This window comes from Protopterus annectens, chromosome 16.part0 (assembly GCF_019279795.1).
Source record: "Protopterus annectens isolate FY-2018-M chromosome 16.part0, PAN1.0, whole genome shotgun sequence".
NCBI lineage: Eukaryota > Metazoa > Chordata > Ceratodontiformes > Protopteridae > Protopterus > Protopterus annectens.
The window spans coordinates 79,281,013-79,293,977 of NC_056750.1; positions in this window are offsets into that span (position 1 = coordinate 79,281,013).

The following is a 12,965-nucleotide window of genomic DNA, read 5'->3' on the forward strand; positions in this document are numbered from 1 at the left end:
ATGATAGCAATAATACACACAGCAACACTTAATTTGTAGTCAGTAATAACCATGACAGCACTAATGCACACATCATCGCTTAATTTGTAATTAGTAATAGACATGACAGCAATAATACACACAGCATCACTTAATTTGTAATTAGTAATACATATTGCAGCAATAATACACACAGCATCACTTAATTTGTAGTTAGTAATAACCATGACAGCACTAATACACACAGCATCACTTAATTTGAAATTAGTAATAGGCATGACAGCAATAATACACACAGCATCATTTAATTTGTAATTAATAATAGACATGGCAGCAATAATACACACAGCATCACTTAATTTGTAGTTAGTAATAGACATGACAGCAATAATACATACAGCATCACTTGATTTATAATTAGTAATAGATGTGACAACAATAATACACACAGCATCACTTAATTTGTAATTAGTAATAGACATGACAGCAATAATGCACACAGCATCACGTAATTTATGATTAGTAATAGACGTGACAGCAATAATACACACATCATCACTTAATTTGTAATTAGTAATAGACGTGAAGCAATAATACACACACCATTACTTAATTTGTAATTAGTAATAGACATTACAGCAATAATACACACAGCATCACTTAATTTGTAATTAGTAATATTCATGACAGCAATAATAGACGCAGCATCCCTTAATTTGTAATTAGTAATAGACGTGTCAGCAATAATACACACATCACTTAATTTATAATTAATAATAGACATGACAGCAATAATACACACAGTATCACTTAAATATTAGTTAGTAATAGACGTGACAGCAGTAATGCACCCAGCGTTTCTTAATTTGTAGTTAGTAATAGACATGACAGCAATAATGCACACAGCATCACTTAATTTGTAATTTGTAATAGATGTGACAGCAATAATACACACACCATCACTTAATTTGTAATTAGTAATAGACATGAAGCAATAATAAATGCACCATCACTTAATTTGTAATTAGTAATAGCCATGAAAGCAATAATACACACAGTATCACTTATTTTGCAATTAGTAATAGACAAGACAGCAATAATAGACACAGCATCACTTAATTTGTACTTAGTAATAGACGTGACAGCAATAATACACACAGCATCACTTAATTTGTAATTAGTAATAGACGTGAAAGCAATAATACACACACCATCACTTAATTTGTAATCAGTAATAGACATGATAGCAATAATACACACAGCAACACTTAATTTGTAGTCAGTAATAACCATGACAGCACTAATGCACACATCATCGCTTAATTTGTAATTAGTAATAGACATGACAGCAATAATAGACACAGCATCACTTAATTTGTAATTAGTAATACACATGGCAGGAATAATACACGCAGCATCACTTAATTTGTAATTAGTAATAGACATTACAGCAATAATACACACAGCATCACTTAATTTGTAGTTAGTAAAAGACATGACAGCAATCATACACAGATCATCACAATTTGTAATTAGTAAAAGACATGACAGCAATAATACACAAAGCATCACTTAATTTGTAATTATTAATAGACATGACAGCAATAATAGACACAGGATCATTTAATTTGTAATTAGTAATAGACGTGACAGCAATAATACACAGAGCATCACTTAATTTGTAATTAGTAATAGACTTGACAGCAATAATAGACACACCACTTAATTTTTAATTAGTAATAGACATGACAGAAATAATACAGACAGCATCACTTAATTTGTAGTTAGTAATAGACATGACAGCAATAATACACACATCATCACAATTTGTAATTAGTAAAAGACATGACAGCAATAATGCACAAAGCATCATTTAAATTGTAATTATTAATAGACTGACAGCAATAATAGACACATGATCACTTAATTTGTAATTAGTAATAGACGTGACAGCAATAATACACACAGCATCACTTAATTTGTAATTAGTAATACACATGGCAGCAATAATACACACATCATCACTTAATTTGAAATTAGTAATAGACATGACAGCAATAATACACACAGCATCACGTAATTTGCAGTTAGTAATAGACATGACAGCAATAATACACACCATCACTTAATCTGTAATTAGTAATACACAGGACAGCAAAAATACACACAGCATCACTTAGTTTGTAATTAGTAATAGACATGACAGCAATAATAAACACAGCATCACTTAATTTGTAATTAGTAATAGACATGACAGCAATAATGCACACAGCATCACTTAATTTGAAATTAGTAATAAACATGACAGCAATAATACACACAGCATCACTTAATTTGTAGTTAGTAATAGACATGACAGCAATAATACATACAGCATCACTTAATTTATAATTAGTAATAGACGTGACAACAATAATACTCACAGCATCACTTAATTTGTAATTAGTAATAGACATGACAGCAATAATACACACAGCATCACTTAATTTATAAGTAATAGATGTGACAGCAGTAATACACACAGCATAATTTAATTTGTAATTAGTAATAGACGTGAAGCAATAATAAATGCACCATCACTTAATTTGTAATTAGTAATAGACATGACAGCAATAATACACACAGTATCACATAATTTGTAATTAGTAATAGACAAGACAGTAATAATAGACACTGCATCACTTAATTTGTAATTAGTAATAGACGTGACAGCAATAATACACACAGCATCACTTAATTTGTAATTAGTAATAGACGTGAAAGCAATAATACACACACCATAACTTAATTTGTAATCAGTAATAGACATGACAGCAATAATACACACAGCATCACTTAATTTATAATTAGTAATAGACATGACAGCAATAATACACATAGCATCACTTAATTTGTAATTGGTAATAGACATGACAGCAATAATACATACAGCATCACTTAATTTATAATTAGTAATAGACGTACCAGCAATAATACACACGGCATCACTTAATTTCAAATTAGTAATAGACATGACAGCAATAATACACACAGCATCACTTAATTTATAATTAGTAATAAACATGACAGCAATAATACACACATCATCACTTAATTTGTAATTAGTAATAGATGTGAAGCAATAATACACACACCATTACTTAATTTGTAATTAGTAATAGGCATGACAGCAATAATACACGCAGCATTATTTAATTTGTAATTAGTAATAGACATGACAGCATTAATAGACACAGCATCACTTAATTTGTTATTAGTAATAGACGTGACAGCAATAATACTCACAGCATCACTTAATTTGTAATTAGTAATAGATGTGACAGGAATAATACACACAGTATCACTTAACTTGTAGTTAGTAGTAGACATGACAGCAATAACGCACACAGCATCTCTTAATTTGTAGTTAGTAATAGACATGACAGCAATAATGCACACAGCATCACTTTATTTGTAATTAGTAATAGACATGACAGTAATAATACACAGGTCACTTAATTTGTAATTAGTAATACACATGTCAGCAATAATACACACACCATCACTTAATTTGTAATCAGTAATAGACATGACAGCAATAATACACACAGCAACACTTAATTTGTAGTTAGTAATAACCATGACAGCACTAATGCACACAACATCGCTTAATTTGTAATTAGTAATAGACATGACAGCAATAATAGACACAGCATCACTTAATTTTTAATTAGTAATACATATCACAGCAATAATACACACAGCATCACTTCATTTGTAGTTAGTAATAACCATGACAGCACTAATACACACAGCATCGCTTAATTTGTAATTAGTAATAGACATGACAGCAGTAATACACACAGCATCACATAATTTGTAGTTAGTAATAGACATGACAGCAATAATACATACAGCATCACTTAATTTATAATTAGTAATGGACGTGACAACAAAAATACACACAGCATCACTTAATTTGTAATTAGTAATAGACATGGCAGCAACAATACACACAGCATCACTTAATTTATAATTAGTAAAAGACGTGACAGCAATAATACACACAGCATCACTTAATTTATAATTAGTAATAGACATGACAGCAATATTACACACAGCATCACTTAATTTATAATTAGTAATAGACATGACAGCAATAATACACACATCATCACTTAATTTGTAATTAGTAATAGATGTGAAGCTATAATACACACACCATTACCTAATTTGTGATTAGTAATAGGCATGACAGCAATAATACACACAGCATCATTTAATTTGTTATTAGTAATAGACGTGACAGCAATGATACACACAGCATCACTTAATTTGTAGTTAATAATAGATGTGACAGCAATAATACACACAGTATCACTTAACTTATAGTTTGTAGTAGATGTGACAGCAATAACGCACACAGCATCTCTTAATTTGTATTTAGTAATAGACATGACAGCAATAATGCACACAGCATCACTTAATTTGTAATTAGTAATAGACGTGACAGTAATAATACACAGGTCACTTAATTTGTAATTAGTAATACACATGACAGCAATAATACACACACCATCACTTAATTTGTAATCAGTAATAGACATGACAGCAATAATACACACAGCAACACTTAATTTGTTCTTAGTAATAACCATGACAGCACTAATGCACACAGCATCGCTTAATTTGTAATTAGTAATAGACATGACAGCAGTAATACACACAGCATCACTTAATTTGAAATTAGTAATACATATTGCAGCAATAATACACACAGCATCACTTAATTTGTAGTTAGTAATAACCATGACAGCACTAATACACACAGCATCGCTTAGTTTGTAATTAGTAATAGACATGACAGCAGTAATACACACAGCATCCCTTAATTTGTAGTTAGTAATAGACATGACTGCAATAATACATACAGCATCACTTAATTTATAATTAGTAATAGACGTGACAACAAAAATACATACAGCATCACTTAATTTGTAATTAGAAAAAATCCAAAAAGCACACAAAACTGGACACTGCTGATACCTCAAAACCTCCTTGTTTATTAAAACAACAAACAGCAAACATAAGATGAGCACTTTCGGGCCACTGCCCTTCATCAGACAAAGCATCTCACACAAACTAAACATTTAAAAATGCATATTATCCAATGGGAAGCTAGTAAAAAACCCGCCTATTCTTAAGGGTGGGCTTCATGGGAATGACATCATTGAGTCCCGGGCTCCTATGTGCCATTAACTCAATAATCCATCTGGATTCGGCTAACTCAGTTAGTTGTTTGATATCACCCCCCTCTATTACCCAACTTCACATTTACTATCACCCTGAATTTAAAACTATGCGTAGGGTTAACTTCCAAGTGTCTAAACAGTGCATTACGTGTGTCCCCATTCCTGATGGATGAAAGGTGCTGTAGAATCCTCACTTTAAACATGCAGTTGGTCTTGCCTACATAAAAGCATGTGCAGGACTGGCACTCTGCCAGATAAACCACATCAGTGGTCCTGCATGTAGCTCTTCCCTTTAGATCAAATAGCCTGCCTGTCAATGGGTGCTTAAAAACATTCCTACTGTCAATGTGATCACACGCCTTACAAAACCCACAAGGAAAAGTACCCTGTGTCATGATCAAATTGCTCATGGTGGTGATAACCTTATCCTTACATAACAAGTCTTTCAAGTTCTTATTTCTCTTATACCTAAAGATAGGTTTATTTCCTACAATACTCTTCAAATTGACATCACTGGTCAGGATGTTCCAATTCCTGTGGATGAGATCACATACATCTCTTATATTACTGCCATAAGTCAACGTTAACCTAGGGTCACCCTCATTAACCCTGCTGTGTTGACCACCTGTATGCGCTTCAGTAGCCTTCAGCCACGGTTTATATCTGTTCCTTCTGTAACCTTTGCTGCTTTCCACCACATTATCCACCATATTACTATCATAACCCCTAGCATGAAAACAATCCCTCAAATTATCCACTTCCTTTTCAAAAAGTGTATCATCTTCTACAACCGCGGAGGTTAGTGCACAAGGGTCCAATACATCTCCTGGGCCTTTAACCAACCTGCGGGATGTTCCGTTGTGTAATGAGACCTCTGTTCCTCACATGAGGGACTCTGCCGCTATCGTAGATCCACTGTTCATTGATTCTGTACGAGAGTCCGTTGATTTGGCTCTTGACACGGATACTGTTGATAAAGGGGCTTCTGTTCATCTGTCAACATGACAGCAATAATACACACAGCAACACTTAATTTGTACTTAGTAATAACCATGACAGCACTAATGCACACAACATCGCTTAATTTGTAATTAGTAATAGACATGACAGCAGTAATACACACAGCATCACTTAATTTGTAATTAGTAATACATATTGCAGCAATAATACACACAGCAACACTTAATTTGTAGTTAGTAATAACCATGACAGCACTAATGCACACAGCATCGCTTAATTTGTAATTAGTAATAGACATGACAGCAATAATAGACACAGCATCGCTTAATTTGTAATTAGTAATACATATTGTAGCAATAATACACACAGAATCACTTAATTTGTAGTTAGTAATAACCATGACAGCACTAATACACACAGCATCGCTTAATTTGTAATTAGTAATAGACATGACAGCAGTAATACACACAACATCATTTAATTTGTAATTAGTAATAGACATGACAGCAATAATGCACAAAGCATCACTTAATTTGTAGTTAGTAATAGACATGACAGCAATAATACACACAGCAACACTTAATTTGTAAGTAGTAATAGACATGACAGCAATAATACACACAGCAGCACTTAATTTATAATTAGTAATAGACGTGACAGCAATAATACACACAGCATCACTTAATTTGTAATTAGTAATAGACATGACAGCAATAATACACACAGCATCACTTAATTTATAATTAGTAATAGACGTGACAGCAGTAATACACACATCATCACTTAATTTGTAATTAGTAATAGACATGACAGCAATAATACACACAGCATCACTTAATTTATAATTAGTAATAGACGTGACAGCAGTAATACACACATCATCACTTAATTTATAATTAGTAATAGGCATGACAGCAGTAATACACACATCATCACTTAATTTGTAATTAGTAATAGACATGACAGCAATAATACACACAGCATCACTTAATTTATAATTAGTAATAGACGTGACAGCAATAATACACACAGCATCACTTAATTTATAATTAGTAATAGGCATGACAGCAATAATAGGTTCATAGGTTCATAAGTTCATACTAGGCTATCTGCCCTAGGGCATTTATAAGCCTAGCCAGAGTGTGTTTGGCTTTCACCACCCATTTTAAATTAATTTTGCTATGCCCTTTTTCGAGGTTAGTATACTGTGCCTCTGTCTAACAGTGACACAGATGTGATACCCGGGGTAAAGCTACGATCTCCCATCCACTCATCAAGATTCCTCTTGAAGAGAGTCAATGAGGGACTCTGCCTAACCTGGACTGGGATTTTATTCCAGAGTGAAGGGAGCCTCTGGGTTATGAATCTGTCCCTCCAGCATGTCCTATTTATTTCAGTGCTGAGGTTCAAGTCTCTCAAGCGCATAGCTCGATAGGATTTGGATTTTCTGAGGTGCAGCATGTCCATTAATTCCGGGTTGGACATGGCTTTATACGTCAGGCACAGATCGCCTCTGAGCAGGCAGTATGCCACTGAGTAGAGCTGGAGTTTCTTTAACCGGGCAGCATATGGCATCTGTTTGAGCCCTATGATCCTCTTGGTGATGTACTTTTGGTGTCTTTCCAGTTGCTGCAGGTGTCTGGTAAGGTACATCCCGAAAGGGGCATTGTACTCAATTATGGGCCTGGTGAGGGATGAGTAAAGAGGCACGATGACCTCCCCTGATCTAGATGTGAATCCCTTCATGATTAGGTGGGCTATATAAAATGTTTTTCTAACCACTTTGGCCACGTGGTTTTCAAATGAGAGATTGCTATCAACTTGGGTCCCCAGGTCCCTAATTACTTCTTCTGTACTTAATGGATTACCATCTATGTGGTAATTTGTGGGCACTTTGTTTTTGCCAAAGGGGATGACTATACACTTTTTGGCATTTAGCTTGAGGCCATGGCTCTGGCACCAGTTGTCTGTTTTTATGAGGCCCTTTTGGAGGATGCTTGTGTCGCCTGGAGAGTCGATTATGGCACCCAGTTTGCAGTCATCTGCGAACTTAGTCAGCCACAGTCCTTCCATGTTGGCCTGTACCTCAGAGAAATATATACCGAACAAGAGAGGTCCCAGGACTGAGCCTTGTGGGACGCCACTTGTAACTGGTTTGGAGTCTGACATGGCTCCAGCAATTCTAACCATGTGGGTTCTGTCCTTGAGCCAGTTTGCAACCCATCTAGTGACATAGGGGTTTATATTTAAGCTGGTGAGCTTATCTATAATGCCCAAGTGCGGTATTGTATCAAAGGCTTTTGCGAGGTCCAGGTAGGCTGTGTGGACCACCTTCCCCTCGTCAATGGCCTTGGTGACTGTTTCAAAGAAATCAACCAGGTTTAAGAGGCAGGATCTGCCCTTAACCAAGCCGAACTGGGTAGGATCCAGTGTCTGTAGGTCCCCAATATCTTTATTTATGAGGTCCATGATGATCCTTTCCATAGCTTTGCAGACCAAGATAGTCAGGCTTATGGGGCAATAGTTTCCAGGATCCATTGAGGCACCACGTTTGTGGAGAGGGACCACTGTTGCTGTAGGCCACTCTTTGGGTACATATCCTGTAGTAAGGCTGAGGTTGAACAGTAGCTTTATGTTTGGGTTTAGCTCTTCTTGGAGTTCATGTAGGATGCAGCCTGGGACACCGTCTGGTCCCATTGATGCTGTGTTTTTTGCTTTGGAGAGGGCAGCTCTTACCTGAGCATCTGAGATGTCAGGGGGGCAGCACTCTGCTGGGATAAATATTTGCCCTTTTGGTGGGGGGGGAGAAGTTTGCGCTGAACCTGTCAGCTAGGATGTTGGCAATGTCTGTGGGTTCGGTGTATTTTTTGTCATTTTGGACTAAATCTGAGCATATCTGGGAATTCCCACCCAGGTTTCTAACATAACTAAAGAAAGCCTTGTGATTATCCTTAGTGTCCTGTGCAATTTTTCTCTCGAAGCTGGCTTTAGATGATTTTATGAGTGCCCGTAGTTTTTTGCTAATACTGATCAGAGATGCCTTCCAGTTTTGGGATTTTGCTCTATCATGTAGTAGCTTCTTCCTTCTATTGTATAGTTTGTTTATGGCTGGGGTCCACCAGACAGGACATCTGCCTTTGGAGGTCTGGGTCTTGGTTTTATTTGGGATTGCATGATCCATGCATTCCTGAAGGTGTTCATAGAATGCGTTTATAAAGGATTCTGCAGTCTGGGCCATATTTTCCACAGGCCCGGGAGCTTTGAAGGATTCCACCTCTGTTTTGAGGAGTGTGAAATTTGCTTTAGAGAAGTTTTTCACTGTGGTTTACAGGGCAGGGGGTGGAGTCGGGATGTGAATATCCAGGGAGATTAGTTTATGGTCTGATCTTACCAGTGAGGGATACACTTCTGGTCTGGAGCATAGAGTCCCCATGTTGATGATGATCAGATCCAGTATGTTTTCCCCTCTTGTGGGAGTGGTAACAAGTTGTTCCATAGCATTTGAGTTTATAAATTCTAGGAACCTTTGGGCTAGGGTGTTGGAGATAGAGTAATGCTCCCAGTCTATGTTTGGGTAGTTGAAGTCACCCAATATAATGGTGTTTGGAGAGACCTTCATATTTTCCAGTGTTCTCAGGAAGGCCGAGTGGGGTTCCTGGGTTTGGGAGGGTGGTCTGTAGCAGGCTATAGACTGGAAGGCAGTTTTACCCACTGTTAGTTGCACATGGATAGTCTCTGATGCTTCATGCTGTGCCACCAACCTGGAGGTGTGGGTATCTTTGAGAAATATTGATACTCCCCCTCCTTTTGTGGTTCGGTCCAAGTTTTGGGGCCGAAAAACATGGTATGAGGTATAACCTGGTAGTGCTGGGGTGCTCTCGGGAGCCTTAAACCAGGTTTCTATTACTGCACAGATATCGATGTTCTCCATGCTAAGGAGAGTTTCAAATGCGTGCATTTTCAGGTTTAGACTTCTGGCATTGAGTAGCATTAATCTTAGTTTCTTATCCCTTGTGATACCTATGGAGGTGGGTTTGTCTTTTGAGCCTTGCCTAAAAAAGGCACTATGGGGTAGCAAGAGCCTTTGCCAATATCCAAAAGCCCAGGGGTGACAGGTGCAAGCCGTCCCTAGTGAAGCATCGTGGCTTGTTGAGCATGTCATCCCAGGCTGACAGGCATTGGATCCCCTTTGAATGACACCACTACTTAAGCCAATTGTTGAAATTGATCATCTTGTCTTCATATTGTGGCATCATTCTTGGTGAGGGTAAGATGCTACTCAAGGTCAGGGTCATACCGGCCTGGGCTACATGCTCAGAGAGCTCCTCTATGTCTCTTTTCATGTAGTCCAGGGAGGTACGTCTCAGGTCATTCACACCAGCATGGACAATGACTGAGTCATATTTGTACTTGCCTTGGAGTGACCTGAGTGCTTGTGTTATGTGGCGGATCCTCGCGCCCGACAGGCAGCTCACCGTGACCTTCTCCTTGTTCAGCCTGGTGAGCGGGACGTCAGTGTGCCTGATGATAGAGTCACCTATTACAAGTGTATCAGGTGTGTTGTTTAGCCTTAAGGGCTGTGACTGTTTGGCACACTGGCTATGTGAGCTATGTGTTGCACATGTTTTGTTTTGGGGTAGCGGTTGCTTGGGTGTCTACTTTGGAGGTCTCTGCTGCTTAGGCAGATTTTTATTTAGAGCCTCCGAGTATGTTTTTGTGTGTTTATGTGTTTGGTTTGCTGTCATGGTAGGTCTATGTGAGACTGGAATTGTAGTGAGTGTGGTTTCCTTCTCCTCCTGACCGGTTTCGCCAGTACTGAGTTGAGAGAGCTTAGCCTCCAGTTTGGCTATATGGTTGCATCTCTTACATGTGTTGGAATTTGTTGGGAGGAGGAGAGGGTTGTCTGTGTACATGAGGCAGTTATAATATTGTCTCAAGATTCCCAGATTCACCAGCTGGACCAGAGAGGAGATTGACAACTGACCTTTGGACATGCTAGAATAGTATTAGGAATTCCTTTATAATTGAAAAAAAAGGGCCAATGGGGAACGAGGTACTCAAGGGGAGTTTGTGAGGGTGTAGTGCTTTTAATATTTTAGTGCTGCTTATACAATTGCTTTAGTGAGCAAGTGCCAGGTAACTTAAATGCAATGTGTTTCAGGTAACTTAAATGCAAAAACAACAAACAATAACTTTCTTTCAAGTGAAACAAGGAAATAAGTACAGTAAGCAATGCAGATATCACTAGGGATCCACAGAAGCGCTGAAAAGCCACGTTTTAGGTGGAATTAGCGTTTCAGGGAAATAACATGCAAACAAACAAGCAGCATACAAATAAAGCTGGATTCAGCAGGCCTGGATCTAGTCTATGCTACAAGCAAACAAGGTGTACCAATTTCAGTAAGAAGCAGTTCAAATATGCAGAAACTATAAGCCTTTAACCAGAAATTCCCAGCTCAGAAGGGCAGAGTCCAGCCTCTCCTCCCACAAGAGTGCAGACCACGAACCCTTTTAATGCAAAATAACTGGCCTGAAGCCCAAGTGCTTAAACCAGAAATAATACACTTTTAGAATAACAGACACTGAGCCCTCAATCAGCAGTTCCCAACTTAGAAGGATGTAAGCTACCTGTTCTGCCACTACAGTGCAGACCACAAACCTTCTTAATGTAAAACAACTGGCATGAAGCCCATGTGCTTAAACCAGAATTAATACACTTTTAGAATAACAGACGCTGAGCCCTCAATCAGCAGTTCCCAACTTACAAGGATTTAAGCTACCTGTCCTGCCACCACAGTGCAGGCCACAAACCTTCCTAATGTAAAACAACTGGTCTGAAGCCGAAGTGCTTAATCCAAAAGACTTAGAATGATAGCTACACTTTAATCAAGTTACTACCAAGCAGTAATAAATACAATTGAATACTTTAAAGAATGCCTGGATTAGTGCTCCGGTTATACAAACAAAGCTAGATTCAGCAGGCCTGAATCTAGTCTATGCTACAGCAAACAAGGTGTCCCAATTTCAGTAAGAAGCAGTTTAGATATGCAGGCAGTATAAGCCTTTAACCAGAAATTCCCAGCTAGCAGGGCAGAGTCCAGCCTCTCCTCCCACAAGAGTGCAGACCACGAACCCTTTTAATGTAAAATAACTGGCCTGAAGCGCAAGTGCTTAAAACAGAATTAATGCACTTTTAGAATAACAGACACTGAGCCCTCAATCAGCAGTTCCCAACTTAGAAGGATGTAAGCTACCTGTCCTGCCACCACAGTGCAGACCACAAACCTTCCTAATGTAAAACAACTGGTCTGAAGCCCAAGTGATTAAACTAAAATGCTTAGAATGAGTTACACCAAGCAGTAATAAATACAATTGAGTACTTTTAAGATGAAGCAAAAGCAAAATACAGTAGGACGAAACACAAATACAGTAAAAGCAGATTTTTTTTTTTGAGTGAGCAACTGAGTTGGGCCCAGGAGTTACAGGACAGAAACAAGTGCAAATGCAAGCCTTCAAATCAGAAAGTTGAGAGAGATGGAAGACCGCCCAAATGGCTAATAACTACAAATTCTGGGCCAGAACCACTCCCTATGTGGCAGACAGGTTACCTAGTGCTTACCACTCCAACTGATAAGCTAGAAGGCTTCCCTCCAACAACGAAAGGCTTGGGGGCGTACAATACACACAGCATCACTTAATTTGTAATTAGTAATAGACATGACAGCAATAATAGACACAGCATCACTTAATTTGAAATTAATAATAGACGTGACAGCAATAATACACGCAGCATCA